Below are 23,097 nucleotides of genomic sequence, written 5' to 3'. Positions count from 1 at the left end.
TGCACAGAACTGATTAAGCTGATAATACAAGTCAAATATGATTACTGAAATTGTCATGACATATTATTGCAGTAAACAAGTAATCCAAGCACCACAGAATTTCTGATCTTATTAACATGGTATTGCATTTACCTTATCACATGATTTCATAGAACTTAGAGATGATCAAGTGAATGAGCACATATACACACAGTAGTAAGTAGCACATAGAGGTGATAACTATACTGATTTGACAGTCATGTTATATCTTTATAGAACAGCTCATATTTTGCAAGTAATCAGATAAGTAGCATAGATAAAAGTTTATCATTCATCCATACTCTGAATTATTTATACAAAGTATATTTTGCAGAGTTATTGACACATAATTATTCACACATTTAGTATAGAGAAGCATGACAGAGTCTTTATACATAAATTTCATTCAAGATTTATAACTCATACTTTGCCAAATTTTACCTTAAACTGTATAAGATTCTTTAACATATTAAAACAGTTACTCCGTAACACATTTGATTAATCCAACAGATTATGATTTAGTATAGGTTTTGAATCTTAACAAAAAATTTGAAATAGGTTACCAAACTCAGAATTCACAAATATATATCAGTTAAATCAGGCTCTGATTTATTAACCATTAAGCTTTATCATATCTAATTTGCTTCTTAGTGCAAAACAAATTCAGAAAACTCATTTTAGCAATTCTCAATTTGTTAATGCAAGCAGATCAAGTCTCATAGTAAAAAGATTTAGTTATATATTTATAAGTATACACCATCAGTCAGAACAAAGGTACCACTATGCCATAAGTGCTCAAATGCTATGCTCTTCTGTTGTTGCCTTATATCAAAAAAGCATTGCATTTTCAATAATGCAACACCAAAGGGCTTTACATCTGCGGCCGTTGCATTAGAGGCCTAATGCAACGCTTTTTGGGGGTCTACAACAGCACCAATAAGCATTGCCTAATAGATTTAATGCAACAGTATATACATCAAATTCAACACCAAAAAGCGTTGGCTCTGAAATAAGCTGGATGTAAGACTCCATGTGTGGGGCCCATATTAAGGCCACGTCAGCACGTGAAACGTGGATGCCACGTCAACAATGGGCCCCACACAAGCACCACTTCAGCAATGGACCCCATTAAAAATGCCACGTAAGCAGTGGGGTCCACATGCCACGTCATTGGTATGTAATGTAATGCTTTTTATCAACTTTTGGGATTGTAGAACATAATTAAAAGCAACGCTTATATAGATAATGCAACGCTTTAATTAAAAACTTTACAAGATAATATTTCATAATTACATAAGCCCTTGAAAATTATCCTAATAACCATTCAACAATTTCTACTAGCCATCCAAAACATCATCCAACAACCCCATTACAAGTTCCATCCACAAAATACATCCAACAACCCCAACATCATGCTAACTACTATATTCATTACAAGTTCTTTGATGTGCCAAAAAGATACTATTACAATTGAAGCTAGAGCTATTACAATTGTGTTAGGGCGAAAACACGCACTAATATTCACGCAAGTATACGCGTTCGCAAGTAATATAGAATACTTTCTAGTTCATTCCCTCAGAGACTCAGACTAAGTTATTGTCTAATTAAACTCACTCACCAATGTATAATTACTTCTCAATGTTAAGATAACACTTAAAATTGTTGATTAAATATTAACTATAATTAACTACTTAATTAACCACTTAACTAACACTTCAAATTATCAATAATAAAACACTCATGAGATCACAACTTCATTATTACTTCCTTCTATAGCCATTGTTATTACCTTTAGCATGTGACAGTGATGATATTAATCGAATAACACGAAACTGATAAAAGCCAACTTTCATTGTACTAATACCATTCTACCAAGCATCCACAATTAAGATAGAAGTTGAATAGTCATCAATCATGTTGAGTTCCTATATGTCTACAGAAATTGACAACACAACGATTTAAGCACAAGTTATTCCTTTTGATTACATAGGGCAAATAAAATTGTTAGAGTTACCCACTAATCATGCACAACGTACATGAACCTATGCTAGCATGGCAAGTTCTAAACCTCAAGATCCACCGGCGCTTCACAAGAGATTAACACCCTATCTTATATGTTCGCGACGCACATAAGACGAATACGCACAACCAATACTAGATATCATGCAATCATCACACACTAAAGTATTAAACAATTAACTAAAGAATTCCATAATAAATCCGTTGCAACACCATGATCACGATTAGCCCATCATAGAACTTATCGCCATCATGGGTTCATATGAAATCATGATAAACAAACACAAGAAAATAATAACTAAACTAATTATATTAAAACAGAGTACGTCACAAGAGTAAATAAGTCAAACAAGAAAACTAGCATCCAACGTTACAACGAAACAAGAATCACAAGAATAAATGTTTCCTCTTCGTTGCTGTGTGCTAAATCGGTCTTCTTCCTTATCTCCTTCGCTTCTTGCATAAAACACAATCTAAAACATAATCTCCTTCATATTCTCTATGAAAACGTCTCAAATCTACTTATATAATAGTCCCATAAAACTCAGATTACATAGAAGTTGGAAGCCAAACAGAAGTAGAAGTCTAAAATAATTTATCTTTTTCCCCGACCCTGTGCGGCCGCTCAGCATAGCTGTGCGGGCGCGCAGGTTGCTGCGCGGCCGCTCAGCATTGCTGCGCGGGCGCGTAGGACCCTACTGGAAAAAATCCAGGTTTGCTCCGTTTCTTCACCGTAATCTGCCTGTTCTTTTCCTCTCGTAATGGTGAACACATGCCAAGGCTTATTCTTGATGATTCCTCCTTCGAAATGCAACTAATACCCTGAAATGCATAAACACTAGAAAAACGCATCAAATACACAAAATACTTGATTTCAAGACACCAATTTAAGCCATTTTAAGACGTTCTAAGTGGTATAAAATGCCACTTATCACACCCCCAAACTTAAATCGATGCTTGTCCTCAAGCGTCACAGACTCAAAAACAAATAAAAATATGCATGAATGTAATCTATATGAAAATACAGCGATCCCCCTTACTACAATTAACCAACCAAATTGTCACGTCTCAACGAATGCAGTTAGACACTAAAGATCAATAAACTCATGCAAACGGACATACAGCCAGAAACGTGGTGTGTGCAAATGCTTAACAGATATGCTTCGGAACTAGACCAATTACTATGACTAGACTATCCTCAAGGCAATCCTACTATTATACAAAGAATAAAAATTCTAGGCACAAAGTGATATACAACACTACAAGAACTCTGGAGCTTACTACGGAATCGTGCTTTTTATTTACAACTCAAATGCTTATTTGACCGTGCAATGAGTGAGGTCCACAAAAAGACTTATACAATGGTATCCATGTAACGAGCATTAGGTTAGCGGATCCCAGACTCTAAAAAGCCTTAGGTCACTAGGCACAAAGTCCCCTAAGAACTTAATAACTCGAATACCAAAGAGCCCACTCTTGATCAATTATGCAAATTTTTTTTTTTTTTTCTGAGCAAGTGCGTTTCGCTCCATCTTGCTCAACCCTAGACTACTCGCATAACATGCGAGCCGGCTACTAGCCAATTGACGCCTAGCCACAACTAGCAACAAATTCCATTTTTACTCCATTTTTTTTCTTTTTCATGCCTTTACCACTAAGAACCTATTATCAAATTCTAAGCATAATAAATAGATTATCCTCGAAAATAATCAGATCATAACAACAATCTAGTCCTTAAGCATTTTCTAAGACTTAGTGAAAATACAAGTGGTTCTAGCATGCATATCAACCTACACAACTTAATATCATTTTAATGCTATCACTACACTCGCATCAATATCACAATTCCGTCGATAAATCATTGCAAAAGGGATCATGGTATATGCATGAGCTATATGATATGACAAATAAATAAAGCTATATAAAAAAAACTATATGGCAAAAATTATGCAACTATATGAACTAACTATCATGAATATGCAGCTATATGACACACACAAAATATTCCTTAACTACCACCCCCAAACTTAAAATCTTCACTGTCCCCAGTGAAGGTAGTAGAAAGGAACACAGGGTATACCTACTCGGAGTCATCATCATCATCACCCACAGTGGGTGGAGTATCAGGTGGCGGGTATGCAGAGTCCTCACCAAAAACTGGCCACTGGATATCAGCTCCAAGGCCTCGAAAAGCAGTCCCTAACGCAAGGGTGAGCTCCTGAGCAAACCTGCTCTGCGTCTCATACATGGCATCCATCCGCCGTGAAAGCCTCCTATACTGGGCATCACCCATTCCAGCACCCTCCTGAGCTCTCGACGAACCAGCCTCACCACGCCCTGGCCTAGCCATAGTAGCACCTCGTGCTGGACGTCCTCCTGGAAGACGATAACCCAGCCCATGCTCCTCAGGATCACCACCGGTCCACTCCTGCATCCCATTCAGAGTGCCAGAATCTATCGGAGCTGCTGGCAATTGCAACTGCTCATGAGCCGGCCAGTTCACTCCTACTGCTCGGCATAGCTTCGTAACCGTGGATGCATAAGGGATGTTCATATGCTTTGCTCCCCTCAAAAACTTCAGAATTCCTTGGTAGATAAACTCACCAAGGTCCACATAGTATTCCTTATTCAGAATTCCCCACAACAGCTGTGCTCTCTCAACTGTGACCTCGTGTGCATGTGAAGAAGGCAAAATATTAGCACATATAAATGCATTCCATGCACGGGCATACCTGTTCATGGCGATCGTCGGAAAGTGACGATACTCATTATTGGCTGGACTGCGGTTCCAAACTGTGTCCGGTCGACAGAGAGTCGCACAAATCAAATCCAAGTCAAAATCCTCAGCAGTCTTTTCATTCCAGTTCTCCTCCTTGGGCTTCCTCTCTCGCTGTCCAATCACATGGCGAATCGCCGCAGGATGATAATCAACCGTCAGCCCACGGACTACAGAAAACCCATTCTTTTCAGCCTTCGCGTTCGCGTAGAACTCGCGAACAACGCTCATCGGTACTGCTTCGGGTGACTCACAAAAAGCTATCCACCCCTTCTCTGCAATCATGGGCAACAACTCACCATCCCTCCCTGATGGTAAAAACCCCCTCTCCTTCAGAATCGGCTTCCCCAACAGCCTAGTGTACTCCTCCTCCGCAGCTCTGTCAGTTAACCGAGGCCTTGCAGCAGTGCCCCTCGAAGAATCAGCTGTAGGAACTGTGCTGCTGCTGTCAATAGTGCGTGCTCTCTTGGGTGCCATTGATTCGTGAATAGAAGTGTGTAAGAACTGATTTTTGATGTTTGTGAGAGGGTTTAAGTGTAGGAAGTTTTGTGGGAGATATGTAGGATAGGTGTATGTATATATAGGGTGTGGAGTAGGTTAAATTAGATTAGGAGTGGGGTTGAGGGATAAAATCATGGGGTAATGGGAAAAGAATTCGTGGGTTTATGGGCTGTGATGGGTTTTTGTGTTTTTATTTTTATTTTTTTTTTTCTGAACTGTAAAAAATTTTCTGGAACTCGACCCCTGCGCGGCCGCTCAGCATTTCTGCGCGGGCGCGCAGCAAGCTGCGCGGCCGCTCATCATAGCTGCGCGGGCGCGCAGAGGGTCTCTGGAAAAAAAATTTTTCAGCCCCTGTTTTCTGATTTTTTTGTGTTTTTGGATAGGTTATTAACTTCTAAGGGTTCCTGTAACAACAATTCATGGGTTGCCTCCCACGCAGCGCTTCTTTTTCGTCATTAGCTTGACGTTCCGTACCTTTCTCAAGTAGTCAACAAAATGGCACTAACCACCTCTCGGTTTGCCATGTCCCCATAGTAGTGCTTCAACCGCTGACCGTTAACCTTGAATGCTTGGTCCGAATCATTCTCAAAAATTTCCACCGCTCCATGTGGAAACACAGTTTTGACAATAAAAGGTTCAGACCACCTTGATTTCAACTTCCCAGGAAAAAGTCGGAGACGAGAGTTGAATAACAGAACTTGTTGCCCTGGCACAAATAACTTAGGATGTAGCTTCCTATCGTGCCACCTCTTCACCTTTTCCTTATACATTTTGTTATTCTCGTACGCTTGAAGTCGAAATTCATCAAGTTCATTAAGCTGAAGCATTCTTTTCTTACCAGCTGCATCTAAATCCAGGTTCAATTTCTTCAATGCCCAGTAGGCCTTATGCTCAAGCTCCGCCGGTAGATGACATCCCTTACCGTACACCAACTGAAACGGTGACATCCCAAGTGGAGTTTTGTATGCTGTTATGTAAGCCCAAACAACTTCATCGAGCTTTAAAGACCAATCCTTTCTTGACGGACAAACAACCTTCTCTAGAATGCGCTTTATCTCTCTGTTAGACACTTCCGCTTGACCATTTGTTTGCGGATGATAGGCAGTAGCTACTCGATGATTCACATTATAACGCTGCATCATAGAAGTGAACTTACAGTTGAAAAAATGCGATCCTTCATCACTTATGATTACCCGAGGCGTTCCAAACCTTGTGAAAATTTGCTTATGAAGAAAATTTAGTACTACCTTTGCATCATTTGTCGGTAAAGCTTTAACTTCGACCCATTTTGAGACATAATCGACTGCCAGCAAGATGTACTGATTATTGCAAGACGAGATAAAAGGCCCCATGAAATCGATTCCCCACACATCAAAGACCTCGACTTCAAGCATCACATTTAATGGCATCTCATCCTTCCTTGACAAATTTCCCACTCTTTGGCAACGATCACACCTTAAAACAAACTGATGAGCATCCTTGAACAAAGTAGGCCAGAAAAAACCTGCTTGCAGAATACGAGCTGCCGTCTTCTCACCTCCATAGTGTCCACCATAAACCATGGAATGGCAGTCTCGTAATATCCCCTCCGTCTCACAGAACGGGATACATCTCCTGATGATCTGGTCAGCTCCCTGTCTAAACAAATATGGTTTATCCCACATATACCACTTCACCTCATGCAGAAACTTCTTCTTTTGAGCGGATGTCAAATTAAGCGGCATTATATTGCTGACAAGATAGTTTACAATATCTGCAAACCATGGTTCTTCCTCCTGAATTGCAAACAACTGCTCATCCGGAAAAGATTCATTGATTAACGTCCTATCTTGTGAAGTAGAATCGGGATTCTCCAACCTAGAGAGATGGTCAGCTACTTGATTCTCGGCACCTTTTCTATCTTTGATCTCTAACTCAAATTCCTGAAGTAAAAGCACCTAACGAATGAGTCTCGGCTTCGAATCCTTCTTAGAAACCAGATAGCGAATAGCTGCATGATCAGTGAATACTGTTACTTTCGTACCAAGCAGATAAGATCGAAATTTCTCAAAGCCAAAGACTATAGCCAAAAGCTCCTTCTCAGTAGTGGTGTAGTTCAATTGGGCACCATTTAAAGTCTTACTCGCATAGTAGACCACATGGAAGAGATTTTTCTTGCGCTTTCCCAGAACTGCACCTACCGCATAGTCACTCGCATCACACATCATCTCAAACGGTTCTGTCCAATCTGGTGCTGTAATAACTGGTGCAGTGATCAAACTTTTCTTAAGAGTCTCGAATGCTGCCAAACATTCATCATCAAATTTGAAAGGCACATCTTTCTCAAGCAAATTGCACAATGGCTTAGATATCTTTGAAAAGTCCTTGATGAATCGCCGATAAAAACCCGCATGACCAAGAAAACTACGGATTCCTTTCACAGAATTGGGTGGGGGAAGATTTTCAATGACTCCCACCTTGGCCTTGTCCACCTCCAGACCCTTGCTAGAGACCTTATGCCCAAGGATAATGCCTTCACGTACCATAAAATGACATTTCTCCCAATTAAGCACCAAATTAGTTTCCACGCATCTTTTGAGTACGGCGCGCAGATTATTCAAACATTCATCATATGAGTGTCCAAAGACGGAGAAGTCATCCATGAACACTTCGACGTTATTTCCAATCATGTCAGAGAATATAGCCATCATACATCTCTGAAAGGTGGCCGGGGCACCACATAACCCAAACGAAACTCTACGAAAAGCAAATGTGCCAAATGGACAAGTGAAGGTAGTCTTTTCCAGATCCTCTGGTGCAATACAAATCTGATTATACCCGGAATAACCATCCAGAAGACAAAAATACTCATGTCCCGCCAATCTGTCAAGCATTTGATCAATGAATGGGAGAGGGAAGTGATCCTTCCTTGTGGCTTTGTTCAATTTTCTATAATCCATGCATACTCTCCATCCTGTAACTGTTCGAGTAGGGATGAGCTCATTCTTTTCATTTGCGACCACAGTGATACCTCCTTTCTTAGGAACACATTGTACGGGACTCACCCACGAGCTGTCAGAAATAGGATAAATGATGCCTGCATCTAGCCATTTCAGAATTTCTTTCTTCACCACCTCCTTCATGATGGGATTCAGTCTTCGCTGCTGTTCCACAATTGGCTTACTACCTTCCTCTAGCAGAATTTTATGCATACAATATGAAGGACTTATCCCCTTGATGTCTGCTATGGTCCATCCTATAGCCGATTTGAATTCTCTCAAAATTCTTAAGAGCTTGTCTTCCTCACTTCCTGAAAGGTCAGCTGAAATAATAACAGGTAACGTAGATGAATCACCTAAAAAAGCATACCTCAAGTGTTCAGGTAATGGTTTGAGCTCCAAGGTAGGTGCTTCCTCTATTGATGGTTTGAGCTTCCCTTCAGCGTTCTTGAGGTCAGAAGTACCAAGAGATTCAAATGGTATGTCGAGCTTTCGCTTCCATGGAGAAGCGTTCAGATATTGTAATTGCTCGTTGCTATCTTCATCATCGCTGTCAAAATCCCCCACTAAGGCCTTTTCCAATGCATCAGACATTAGCATGTGATCGAGTTCCGAAGTAACCGCAGAATCAATCACATCCACTTTTAAGCACTCCTCATCTTCTGTAGGGAATTTCATTGCCTTGAATACGTTGAAGGTCACATCCTGATCTTGGACCCGCATAGTAAGTTCCCCTTTTTGCACATCTATCAAGGTACGGCCAGTAGCCAAGAAAGGCCTCCCCAAGATTATGGGAATCTTCTTATCTTCCTCAAAATCCAGAATAACAAAATCTGCAGGAAAGAAGAGCTTATCCACCTTGACGAGCACATCCTCAACTATGCCCCTTGGGTAAGTAATGGAACGGTCAGCCAATTGTAGTGACATGTATGTGGGTTTTGGATCAGGCAGATCCAGCTTTTTAAAGATCGATAACGGCATCAGATTAATGCTTGCTCCCAAATCACAAAGGCACTTGTCAAAAGTTAGATTGCCAATGGTGCAAGGAATGGTGAAGCTTCCTGGATCTTTCAGTTTTGGTGGTAACTTTTGCTGCAGAACAGCGCTGCATTCTTCCGTGAGAGCAACGGTTTCAAGGTCATCCAGTTTCACCTTCCTTGAAAGAATAGTCTTCATAAACTTCACATAACTAGGCATTTGTTCCAGAGCCTCAGCGAAAGGTATATTGATGTGAAGTTTCTTGAACACCTCCAGAAACTTCCCGAACTGTCTATCCAGCTTTTGTTGCTGCAATCTCTTAGGAAAAGGTGGTGGAGGATAGAGCTGTTTCTCCCCTGTATTAGCCTCAGGCAGAGTGTGTTCAACAGTAGTCTTCTTTGGTTCCGCCGCTTTCTCCTTTTGCTTAGATTCTTCATCTCTAACTTCAGCTTCGACTTCTTTTGCCTTTTCAGCATCAGCTACTTTTCCAGACCTTAAGGTAATAGCCTTGACTTGCTCTTTAGCTTCCTTCCTGCCTGGTACTTCCGTGTCACTGGGAAGAGTGCCAGGTTGACGATTGAGCACTGCATTGGCTAATTGACCGATTTGATTTTCCAAGGTCTTGATAGAAACCGCCTGACTCTTGCACAACAGCTTAAGTTCCTCAAAATCAGCACTAGTAGGTGCAGCTGCACTTCCCTGTTGAGGATATGATTGCCTTGTAGTATACTGCTGTGGTTGCTGGAATCCAGGTGGGTTAAACTATTTACTTACTCCTTGCTGATATGTTGGCTGAATAGCATTCTGATTATTCCCCCAGCTGAAATTTGGATGATTTCTGTTGTTAGGATGATAGGTCGCTGGCACAGGCTGCTGTTGTCGCCGATAATTATTCACATACTGAACAGATTCGTTGACAAGAGAACACTGATCCGTAGCATGAGAACCTGCACAAAGCTCACAAACCATAGCTATTTGATTAACTCCATACGTAGCCAGAGAATCAACCTTCATTGATAGTGCTTGGAGCTGGGCTGCAATAGCGGTGGCTGCATCAACTTCCAGAATACCTGCGACCTTGCCTGACGTCATCCTCTGAGTTGGGTTTTGATGCTCATTTGCAGCCATTGTCTCTATAAGATTATACGCCTCAGTATAGCTTTTAGCCCATAAGGTTCCTCCAGCTGCTGCATCGAGCATGGGCCGAGATTGGGCTCCCAAACCATTATAAAAACCAGTGATTACCATCCAATCCGGCATTCCATGATGTGGACATTTTCTCAACATTTCCTTGTAGCGTTCCCAAGCCTCGCACATAGATTCTGTAGGTTGCTGCGCAAACTGAGTAAGAGCACTCCTCATAGCAGCAGTCTTTGCCATTGGATAAAACTTCACCAGAAACTTTTGCGCAAGATCTTGCCACGTAGTGATGGACCCAGCTGGTTCAGAATGTAACCAGTCTTTAGCCTTATCCCTCAGTGAGAATGGGAAAAGCCTCAACTTGATAGCCTCATCAGTCACGCCATTATACTTAAAAGTGCTGCAGATCTCGACAAAATTCCTTATGTGCATGTTGGGGTCTTCAGTTGCCGCTCCTCCAAAAGAAACAGAATTCTGCACCATCTGAATAGTGCCCGGCTTAATTTCAAAGGTGTTAGCTTGAATAGCCGGATGAAGGATGCTTGACTGAATGTCATCAATTTTAGGCCGAGAAAAATCCATAAGAGCTGGATCAGCTTGAACAATACGATCTCCCATGTTTACTGGTTCTTTCTGCTCAGTGCCTGAATCTGAATCCTCAAAATCTAACTTCTCCGGAGTATCAAGAACTTCATTTGTCTCCTCAGTTGTATCTAAAGTCCTCTTGCGAGCACGAGAACGAGTTTGCATAAACGCTTGCTAAAGTACCTGAAACACAACCGAAAAGAGTAATTAAATACTACGTCCTAATCACTGAGTCCTAATGACCAATGATGGTAAGTACATAAACTAAACAAATACGCCGAGTCCCCGGCAGCGGCGCCAAAAACTTGTTAGGGCGAAATCACGCACTAATATTCACGCAAGTATACGCGTTCGCAAGTAATATAGAATACTTTCTAGTTCGTTCCCTCAGAGACTCAGACTAAGTTATTGTCTAATTAAACTCACTCACCAATGTATAATTACTTCTCAATGTTAAGATAACACTTAAAAATATTGATTAAATATTAACTATAATTAACTACTTAATTAACCACTTAACTAACACTTCAAATTATCAATAATAAAACACTCATGAGATCACAACTTCATTATTACTTCCTTCTATAGCCATTGTTATTACCTTTAGCATGTGACAGTGATGATATTAATCGAATAACACGAAACTGATAAAAGCCAACTTTCATTGTACTAATACCATTCTACCAAGCATCCACAATTAAGATAGAAGTTGAATAGTCATCAATCATGTTGAGTTCCTATATGTCTACAGAAATTGACAACACAACGATTTAAGCACAAGTTATTCCTTTTGATTACATAGGGCAAATAAAACTGTTAGAGTTACCCACTAATCATGCACAATGTACATGAACCTATGCTAGCATGGCAAGTTCTAAACCTCAAGATCCACCGTCGCTTCACAAGAGATTAACACCCTATCTTATATGTTCGCGACGCACATAAGACGAATACGCACAACCAATACTAGATATCATGCAATCATCACACACTAAAGTATTAAACAATTAACTAAAGAATTCCATAATAAATCCGTTGCAACCCCATGATCACGATTAGCCCATAATAGAACTTATCGCCATCATGGGTTCATATGAAATCATGATAAACAAACACAAGAAAATAATAACTAAACTAATTATATTAAAACAGAGTACGTCACAAGAGTAAATAAGTCAAACAAGAAAACTAGCATCCAACGTTACAACGAAACAAGAATCACAAGAATAAATGCTTCCTCTTCGTTGCTGTGTGCTAAATCGGTCTTCTTCCTTATCTCCTTCGCTTCTTGCATAAAACACAATCTAAAACATAATCTCCTTCATATTCTCTGTGAAAACGTCTCAAATCTACTTATATAATAGTCCCATAAAACTCAGATTACATAGAAGTTGGAAGCCAAACAGAAGTAGAAGTCTAAAATAATTTATCTTTTTCCCCGACCCTGCGCGGCCGCTCAGCATAGCTGCGCGGGCGCGCAGGTTGCTGCGCGGCCGCTCAGCATTGCTGCGCGGGCGCGCAGGACCCCACTGGAAAAAATCCAGGTTTGCTCCGTTTCTTCGCCGTAATCTGCCCGTTCTTTTCCTCTCGCAATGGTGAACACATGCCAAGGCTTATTCTTGATGATTCCTCCTCCGAAATGCAACTAATACCCTGAAATGCATAAACACTAGAAAAACGCATCAAATACACAAAATACTTGATTTCAAGACACCAATTTAAGCCATTTTAAGACGTTCTAAGTGGTATAAAATGCCACTTATCAAATTGGTGGGGCATCAAATCCCCTTAATGTAAGAAACTGTTCTGCTGGTACACGAATTGGTGAATCCTGCAAATCTGAAGTAAGAGACACAACTTCTTCTTCTGATTAACATTCTGGTAATCTGCTGCAGCCTTTGGAAAACATGTATTATAAGTAATAGTACCGAAGAAGCAATATGCACAATAGCAGAAGTTTTTCCTTATTAACTTACAATGGAAAGAGAGATTTAACTCCAATTCCTGTTATCAGCCTTCTTAGTCTGATAGTAGTATTGTTCTCAAGTGTTTCCTATGACAATATGAAACATAATAAAATGTAGATGTAAATACCCCCAATCTGCCAAGGATCACGTAATATATTAGTATTTATGCATATATAAATGACCAACACAGGTCCCTCTCTAAAAACATTCTTTACCACTTTAAGCTGAATAATGTAACCAGGCTTTATTTCAGGTATCTCTCTTTGTGCTTTAACTTCCTCCACTGCTTCCTGGTCAAGAATCAGCGATGTACATTTATTTGTTTACTCTAATTACAAAAGACAAGAAACAGCTTTCAATTCTGTAGGTTTTCTCCATTCAATTTACAAAAAACAAAAGTACAACTACATTGCTCATACCTGCATAATATTTCTGGCTATTTTGTCAAGTCTCTTGAACTTGATGCGCGAGACTACATCTGGTAGAGGAGCAGGATTATCTTTTAGAATTTCTATAGAATACTAATACTATAAGTACTTGGAATTTCGAAATGAAATTCAAATAACAATCTGTGCAGCACTAAATACTTTTTGGGAATCTGGTCCGGCCCATACAAAAGAATTACTTTAGCATTTAAATAACAAGAAAATTAAAGAAAGACATATAGCATTTCAACCACTCATCGCCACTGACAGCAACAAAAGATAGCCACTCATCCTTTTCCATCAACTTTCTAGAAACATTAATGACAAATGATAGCTTTAGAGCCTCTCCCGAGACTCTGCTCTTCGGGTCTTTGCCACCCTGAAACTCTCTAATTTCCCACTGCTTACTGGGAAGACCACGAAGATAAATGAGTTCCTTTCCCCTGTTGTAAAATCAGATGAGAGGTAAACTGTAACAACTTTGATGTATCAGACTATGATCGATTCATACATGATTAAATAAAAAATTCAACTACCAATATTATAATAAAAAGGTACCTGGCTTGCACTTACTGTAAATTTCGTCAATATTTGCGAAACAAAAAAAAAGTTCAGATAACTTTTAAAAAAAGAATCAACTAAAGCAACAAAAAAAGAAAAAAGTTTGTTATATATACCAGCGGTCACCGCTCTAATCAATCCAGCTCTCCGACCCTCGAAATTCTAAAGATCTCCTCCACACTGCGAGGATAGAGAAGCCGACCTCCTGGAACACCAAACAAGGTTTCCACATGGATATATGACTGTTCGAGATCACAACGATTGCATGTTATATGACTGGTAAACTCATATTTACCAGACATATTCTCCAGAAAAACATTGCATGTTAAAAGATGTTGTTAAAAATAAGGCACAAGTACTATAAGCATGTCATTTTTTGTGGTGAGTAATCGATCCTGCTGCCGGAGTTCCTCTAGCGCAATTTGTGCTGAAACCAGCTCAGCCTGTTTTCTGTCTATTTCCTCGAGCCATCTAAATAAAAGATGAAAACAATATAGATATGGAAAGGGAACACCGGAAGTAACTGATCCTCAGACCTGACATTGAAATTCAATGTAAAAACTTACCATTTTCTCTCTACAATGAACTCAATTAGCTGCTTCTTTAGATTATAAACTCTTGTTATCATCTCAAGTAGGACAACCCCGAAGCTGAACACATCACTTTTTTCTGTTAGCCTTCCTAAAGTGTAATAACTGCAACTGAAAAAAAAGGAAGTGAATTAACACATAAGCATTATATTTCTAATTAAATCATAGTTATTCCTGATACCTCACATTAAGTTTACCAGAGAGTTGGTAACTTAAGCAGTAAATTATAGCTTTGATGACATTTTGCGACCCTTGCTCAATAATAAAAGGATGTTATATCAGCTATATACCAGCTACATTTTAAAAGGTGGCTAAACTGATTTATCATCAATATAAATCAGCTACATACCAGCTATACTCAATATCATCTCCCTCATTGCGGCCATTGCGCTCTGCCTCTGCCCTCGCTAGGGAACTCCTCTCCTTTTCAACGCAACCCCATGTTTGAGACAATTAACAAATGATACTAAACAGGTTCTCTGACGGATGTAGAGCGTGGGAAAAAAATATTTTCCAGTGACATGTTCATAGATACATTACATACACTAAATGTTACAATTTTCAAACACGTTATCAATGATTGGTGAAACACGTGTTGGTTACAACTCAATCTAATGATCATTATAGTACTCGCAACAACAGTTAATGTAATAGTGAACCAGGTTCATTTGGATCTTATACCTAAAAATATTTACTTTATTAAGTCCAGGAAAAATATTAAATACTGGCATATTAAGCAATGAAAGCAAACCATGGCCAACTCAAAACCTAATATTTGAAGTTGACAATTAAAAATCAAAACATAAAGCAAACTAATAGAGAGCCTATTATAAGTACTAAATCCTCATATTATAATTAGTTCTTTATCACACCCCAATCAATTTCACATAATAAACTAAAAAACCCAATCAATTGACAATATTAAAGATTCAACTTAAAATTTTAAAACCTAGGAGAGAGAGGGGGGAAGAGAGGGAGGGATAAAGTGGGAGAGAGAGGGGGGAGAGAGGGAGAGAGAGGAAAGCACCTTCTTTTTTGACTTTCTCTTTGAGGTTTTTGATGTAAATAGTTTGATTAGGAGGAATATCTCCGGTAAGCGTAGCTGCTAATGCTAATAGAACAAGTGAACCAGTCAGTGTGCGCGCTTGAAAGAGGAAGAAGAAAGAGGTGAATCGCAGCCGACCATTGGTGAACTTTTGGAGCCCTAATTTATATTTCATGTCTTTACAGTTTGGGTCATGTACTTCGATTAGGCTCCGCCCAACCCAAATATTATTGGGCTTCATTGCATTACAGGCCCTTCTATTCCCCTCCTTTTATTATTTTTAGATATTTTTTAATTTTCAAAATTTATAATTTTACAAAAATTAAAAATACGATTTAAACTTATATAAAATATATAAAATATATGTCTAAATATGTTTAATTAAATAAAATACTATATTTTATATTTTAAATAAATGATTAAAATTTTAAAGTTATTTTATTTATTTTGATAATATATCTATTTTTATAATTTCAAAAATAATTTAATATAATGAAACGCTTCAACGAAAAACCTATATTTTGGTTAAAAAAATATTTTTTTTAGATTTTTTAATTTTCAAAATTTATAATTTTACAAAAATTCAAATTACGATTTAAACTTATATAAAATATATGTCTAAATATGTTAAATTAAATAAAATATTACATTTTATATTTTAAGGAAATAAATGACTAAAATGTTAAAGTTATTGTATTTGCTTTGATAATATATCTATTTTTATAATCTCAAAAATAATTTAATATAATGCAATGCTTAAACGTGGTGTTGCACGTGACAACACTAACAATTTTACCAAAACAGTACATTTCTATTTAATGCAATGCTTTTTGACTAGTGCTGCAGAAGATTAAGAAAAATCATACCTAACAGAACGCTTTTCTTACAACACTCAAAAAAAGCATAGCATAAATTTGACTGCCAAGCATACAATATTCACGAATCTTATTTCAATTAGCCATTTTAATCACAGCAACAAGAATTCAGTCGAATTCAAATCAACTGAGTCACAAATACAATAATCAACTCCAAGTAACATTAACATGAATCAAAGCATCGATCATAATTCTTATCTAGGGTTCATGTTATTAAAACAAGCAGAATTGAGTCATTAAATCAATTCAACACAGATTTTCAAAGACTTAAACAATATAGTTTAATGGAACCTAAAGGAACAGTTTCCAAAATGAACTCATAACCTCGAATATGTAAATTTAATTTAGAATCACAGTTGCAAACTCTACATCAACCGTATGATTTTGCAATAATCCGAAACTTTATACTTTTAATTCGAGCAGACATGAAATAAGCTAAATATCAGATCACAACTGTATCATAAACATATCACAGACCATTTACTACATCCATATCAAGAATAAGATACGATTTAAATAAATTATGTTCAATTCAATTTCAGTCGAATGCCCTTAACCACAGAATCAACCAAGTAAGACTGAAACAAACAAGAAAAATTCACCTGAGCCTATAGTCTGGCCTGACTAATAGGACTTACCTGGTTGACTCAGTTGCAGACTGAGTCAACTTCCGATTCATCCTTTTTACGTCGCATGCAGCCATTTTATCTATCCGTTTCAACGTATTTCATCTTTCTCCGTCTTCTCCTGTAATTAAACTCAAGGAAATCGTTAGGGGTTTTTTAGAATCGATAAAAAATCTGAACATAAAAATATCAAAATCAACTAATATAATGTTCGATTTGATGATTCTCATTCTATTTATATATAAATCGTCGATTTTTATCACCAAAAATTGCTTTGATTTTACCAACCCAAACAAGATTATTCATTAATCGCATTTTCCTAACTACGAATAATGAAATATAAGTATAATATCTGATGAATTTCATCGAGAATTGAAGAAAATTTGAAGAAATATAGAACTAGGGTTTCAGAGAAACGGAGAATATAACACCCCCAGATCCGGGGTCGGGGATCCGGGTCGTCACGGTCTTTCTTTCCACAATATCACTTCACTTAATTAATAATAAACAACCTTATGCTGTGACCCCACACTAACATACACCACAACCCATTATAGTCTCAGAGATGAAATTCAAATAAGTACAAGTCTTTGAATCCACAATTTAAAAGTTATTACAACCCGAAATGATTACTTGATAAATTTACAGTTAATTGCCATTATCTGCCACAAGTTATAATTATACATAATTGATTCTCAAAAGTAGAATGCCTGATCTACCAATAGATCTACCTCTGCAGCTATAGCAGCCACAACATCATCGGGAAGACGCGGGACGCTTCCCACGCGCTTGCGCTGGGTCTGCTGGAGTCTGGCCATCTTTCCTAACTGTTGTTGTGTGATGAAAGAAGAAAGCAAGGGTGAGCCTTACAGCTCGCAAGATAATATATAGTGATAACAATAATATAAGTATCTAAATGGATACTTACTAGAATCTTTTATCGTGTGTAAGATAATTACTAGTATATACTTACTAGTATATGAGCCTTCTCATAGTACTCATGAAAGTCTTGGTCAAAAGAAATGAACCAAGTTTGATATCTTAATGCGATGAAGTCGCAAAATATTCAGTATATATATATATATACATATATATACTTTTCAAAATATTGGAAGTCCTCTTCCATGCATAATACACACAAAGTTCCAGTTTATAACTGTATAAAAATATCGTTGCAAGGTGATCTAATATATCTAACCTTGTCTCAATGTTTTTCTGAAAATCTTTGTCATACATAAGATAATCATTTACTAGATATAAGTTTAAAAGATGAAGTTACAAGATACTCCAATATACTTATATCTTTTTCCAAATACTACTTGAACTACCACCGTTCAAGTTATAATTAACTTCAAAAGTTCATCACACTGATGAGACTACAAGATAAGACTTGAATAGATTCAATCTTTGAAATATTTTGAAGAAAAAGTTATGAGATACTTTATTTAGTCCCGATATATACATATCCACATATATATATCTCTAAAACATTTCCTGGAACCTCTGTTATGTAAAGTATGAACAGAGTTTGAAACATCCAATGAATTTTGGAAAGGAAAAGAATTTTGGCATAAACCAGATATCTTGCTGATCAGGCAAAGATACCCATAAGTAACCTTTTCTACTAGTAGATGGACGAATTCCCCACTGGTCATCACCCTGGCCGCATTAGGACCTATGCTGGACTGCCACTCAGCCACTTATGCATTTGATGGACTCTCACTGAGCCACTTACACTATCATGGACGCCCACTGAGCCCATGTTGCTTATGCCGACTCAATAGATGGACTTACTTCCCGAACGTTGGGTAAGTAATCAATTCATTTACCAAAACTGCAACCTTGTTGCGAATATAAAATACACCACAGAGCCGGATCCCTCAGGTTTTAAGCGAGTATTTAAATCCCCTTAAAAAGGAAGATCTTAAATATAAAAATGAGTTTTGGGATCCGCTCTAACTTTTAAAAATCATTTTGAAGACTCGAAAACACTTTATAGAGTGTTTGGAGTAAAGCTGATTTAATGAAGTAAATCAGTCCCCAGAATATTTAGAAAATGACTGAATATTATTAATTAAATAATATTCCCATAAAGAATAATCTTTATAAAAATAATTGAAGTAGAAGTATTAAAATTTATACTTGAAACGAGTATTAAATAACCACAAATATACTTATATGAAAGTATTATCTTCATTTGAATAATCGAAAATAAGTTTGATTATCGAAACATTATTCTTTAATAAAATACAGAATATATCTCAGCAAATAATCGGAGTCATAGATCCTCAAATGAATATTCAAATAATATTCATTAAATAATATAAACTGAGTCATAAGTCCTTGAATGAATATTCAAATAATATTCAAATAATAAAATAAAAGGAGTCATACGTCCTCAAATGAATATTCGAAATAATATTCAATAATAAAATAAAGTTAAAGTAATCGAATAACCCTTATTCGATTAATAGTTTTGAAAACTATGACCATATATATATATATATATAAGTATACATATATATATATATCCACATATACAAAATCTACTCGGGATCCTCGACTCCCGGTTTTAGAAAATATTTCCACCTTTGGGTCCCTATACTAAGGGTATACGCAAATACCGCTTATCTCTAGCATAGGTATTATGCAACGAATAAGCATTTGAACCAACAGATATATAAATCAAGAATACGAAACAGGCATGCATATATATACCATATCAGCATGCTTCAATATATCGCAACATTTGCTAATTAACCAACATGCATCTATCGCAAGATAATGCATATACATATATTCATCACAACAACAGTATAACGGGTAGAAAACTTGCCTGAGCGACTGGGGTTATGAATGGCTCGGGACGAGTCTGGTAACCTATAAGCAACAAGTAAGTTGGAATTAAACCAAAGTCACTTGTAAATCTATACTTTAACTAACTTAGACTCTAACGCTTGTTTTGCGCTCACTGATTCGCTTATGTCACTCGGGTACCCTCGGCTCCACCATTTTTAATAATTTAACCTTTACGAGTTTTAAAGCGATTCCTTCGCGAGTGTCTTACCAACTGCCTAACACACTTACCATAAATGTTTCATACATTAATTAACCCTTTTTGGTCTTTAACCTATGTTTCAAAGTAAGGTGAGGGGAAAAGTTTCGTTCGCGAAACGCCGTTACTTGAAACGGTCGTTTCTCCTAAACCGTGCGTCGGAATCGAACGAACTACATATCAAAACGAAGCTTGTAACATGAGATATCTAAACATGGCAGTGGTCATAAACTAGCAGGGGGTTCTCGGGTCCTAATGTTATGCACAAAAACAGTCTACAGAAAATCGGACGTTACGACGGCTATGTTTACGCGATTTCCCAAATTTTAAACCATTCAATACCAACCACAAATCAACCCCAATTCAATCATACAACCAATATTCCTCCAAACCACATCATAACAGCCCCAACAAATCCACATTAACCATTTATACTTATTCCTCACATGAACTAAAAGCTTTACTTAGGTTCTTTAACTAATTACCAAGATTTACAACTCCAACAATGCAACAAAACCAACTAATCTCTACAACTCAACCAAACTTCAACCAATCAAGCATCATGCTTCACATATGCTATATCAAACACATTCAATCCTAATTACTCACAACTAAAGCTAGGGTTTGTAGTTTATACCTTCCTTGGAGAGTGGAGAATCAAGAGAATGGCTTGGAATCACCCTTAAAGTCCTTATCCAAGCTTAATCTAAACAAAACTTCAAGAACACAAATTTTAGTTCTTGAAAACACTATTCACCATCTTCTTTCATGATTTATAGAAAAAGATTGGCTTGGAATTAGAAGCTTAAACTTATAGGAAGTATGTAACTATCCATGGGGAAGCTTAGATAATTACCTTGCTAAATAGTAAGTGGAGTTGCTTGGACTTCCCATTTCTTAAGAAAGAAGCCGAGAGCTTCATGAAGAAATGGAGGATTTGGTGTTTTGTGATTTGTTTTGCTTGGTTGCTAGGTTTTTGTATTTGCTTTAGTCAATTACCTTCTTGCCCTTGAATTTGTGTGGTTAAAAAGTCACCACATCTCCTTCCTTTCTTGTCATGCCTATGTCACCTTGCACATGTCATAATGCTCCCACTTGTCCACACCTTGTGGTTTGATGATGTCACAATCCCTGGCTTCTTGTACAAGCTTGTCTCTTGGTCACTTATTTGTTTTACGGTTCGCTTATCTTTCGTTCTCGTTTATCGTTTGAGGGATCATACCCGGGATCTTATTACTTAGGTTCCCTTAACCTTTCTCAATATATTATATTCCTTTTATGATCCTCTCCTATAATCCTTTAATTTAAATCCTTTTTATCCTGTTACCTTATACTCAATTCTCTCCGTATCTTGTGAATTTCCGTGAAAAATCAAAGTGTTCGGAATTGGATTCTGACGATCTTTACATACACTTATATACCACATAGAGTACTAATAATATCCCATAAGATCAATAACAGAACCCCTACATAGCGTGGCATGAAAAGTTTTCTCGTTCAGCAAAAACACTATTCATAAGGGTTTCAAAATTTCTCAAAAATTGGGGTTATTACAGTCTCCCCTCCTTAAAAGGATTCCGTCCCGGAATCAGATAGAAAACAAATGGGGATACTTTCTTAGCATTACACTTTCTAACTCTCGAGTCAATTTTCCCACATTGTGGTTCTACCACCAAACTCTGCCTAGTTTGATAATCCTTCTCCTAAGCACTTGTTCCTTTTCACTCTATAACCCTTCCTGGTTGCTCCATATAGGTTACGTCGGGTTGCATATCTATGCGCTCATATGCCTCTATTTATCTGGCATCTGAATTACACCTCCTTAACATTGATACGTGAAACACGTTACGACCTGCTACATGTTCGGGGTTAGGGCTAGCTCATATGCTAACTTCCCAAACGTCTTAATATATCCAAGGGTCCAACAAATTGTAGACTTAGCTTTCCTTTCTTTCCGAACCTCATCAATCCTTTCCAAGGGATACCTATAACATTACTAGGTCCCCTATTTCATACTCTTTATCCTTTCGTGTCAAATCAACATACTTATCATGACCATCTTGGGCTACTACCAGCCGTCCTCTGATTAGATCTATCATATCCTTGGTCCTTTGGACTACTGCGGGTCCGAGCATCTTGCGCTCTACAACTTCATCCTAACATAAGGGAGATCGACATTGTCTTCCCTCAAGGATCTCATAAGGCGATACCTCAATACTGACATATGATCTATTGTCGTAAGATAACTTAATCCGCGTTAAATGATCATTCCAAATTCTTTCAAGTCTATTGCACAGACTCTCATTATAGCTTTTAGCATTAGAACTTTTGCTTCTCAATACCCATTCCTTTCCAGTTCGCAATCGCTATCACCTTTCGTTCCTAATATTATACTGGTTATACTTTTGCTCGCTAGCGTTCTATAACCTTTTAATAACCACGTCAACCTTAGTATCACGAATGTGTTCCCATTCCGCATACTACCACCACTTTATTACTCCTTTTTCAGTTGTTTCTATTTTCCAAAGTTTGATTAATCATGAAGAAGTAAAGGAATTTGTTGAGAGATCACTATGATCATGAACACTTGTTATATCGCATAGTTAGTACAGAAGGTGGCCAGCCTTTAGTACTTGACAAGCAATTAAACAATAGCTGGTATCCTACTCGGCTTCTATCACACAGATAGATAGTCATTCGGCAATACCTCCCCTTCTGGAAGGGTTGTTCTTCTCAGCTTACATGAAATGAAAAGAAGAGAAAAGAACAAATTGAAGAGAATTGTATATTCATAAAAAATTTTATTGCCATAAAATATCTGGCTTGGAATCTACCTCTGAACTATAGAGGTTTGTCATAGAAGAACAAAACATATATGTATTTATATCAACATCAAGTATTATAGCATCGCATTTCACGTGCCTAAATATTTTCGCTATCCCGTCCATCATTCTATGG

The 23,097-nt window shown here is 37.6% G+C and overlaps 1 non-coding gene across 1 annotated transcript; it reads left to right on the top strand.

The window, feature by feature from the left end:
* Positions 1-10,528: 10,528 nt before the first annotated feature.
* On the top strand, positions 10,529-10,635 carry LOC141681555 (small nucleolar RNA R71). Its single transcript, XR_012558983.1, has one exon. It is a non-coding gene; the product is annotated as a small nucleolar RNA R71 (small nucleolar RNA).
* The last annotated feature ends 12,462 nt before the right edge of the window (positions 10,636-23,097 follow it).

The sequence above is a fragment of the Apium graveolens genome, chromosome 8, assembly GCF_009905375.1.
Source record: "Apium graveolens cultivar Ventura chromosome 8, ASM990537v1, whole genome shotgun sequence".
NCBI lineage: Eukaryota > Viridiplantae > Streptophyta > Magnoliopsida > Apiales > Apiaceae > Apium > Apium graveolens.
This window is presented reverse-complemented; position numbering and strand designations above follow the sequence as displayed.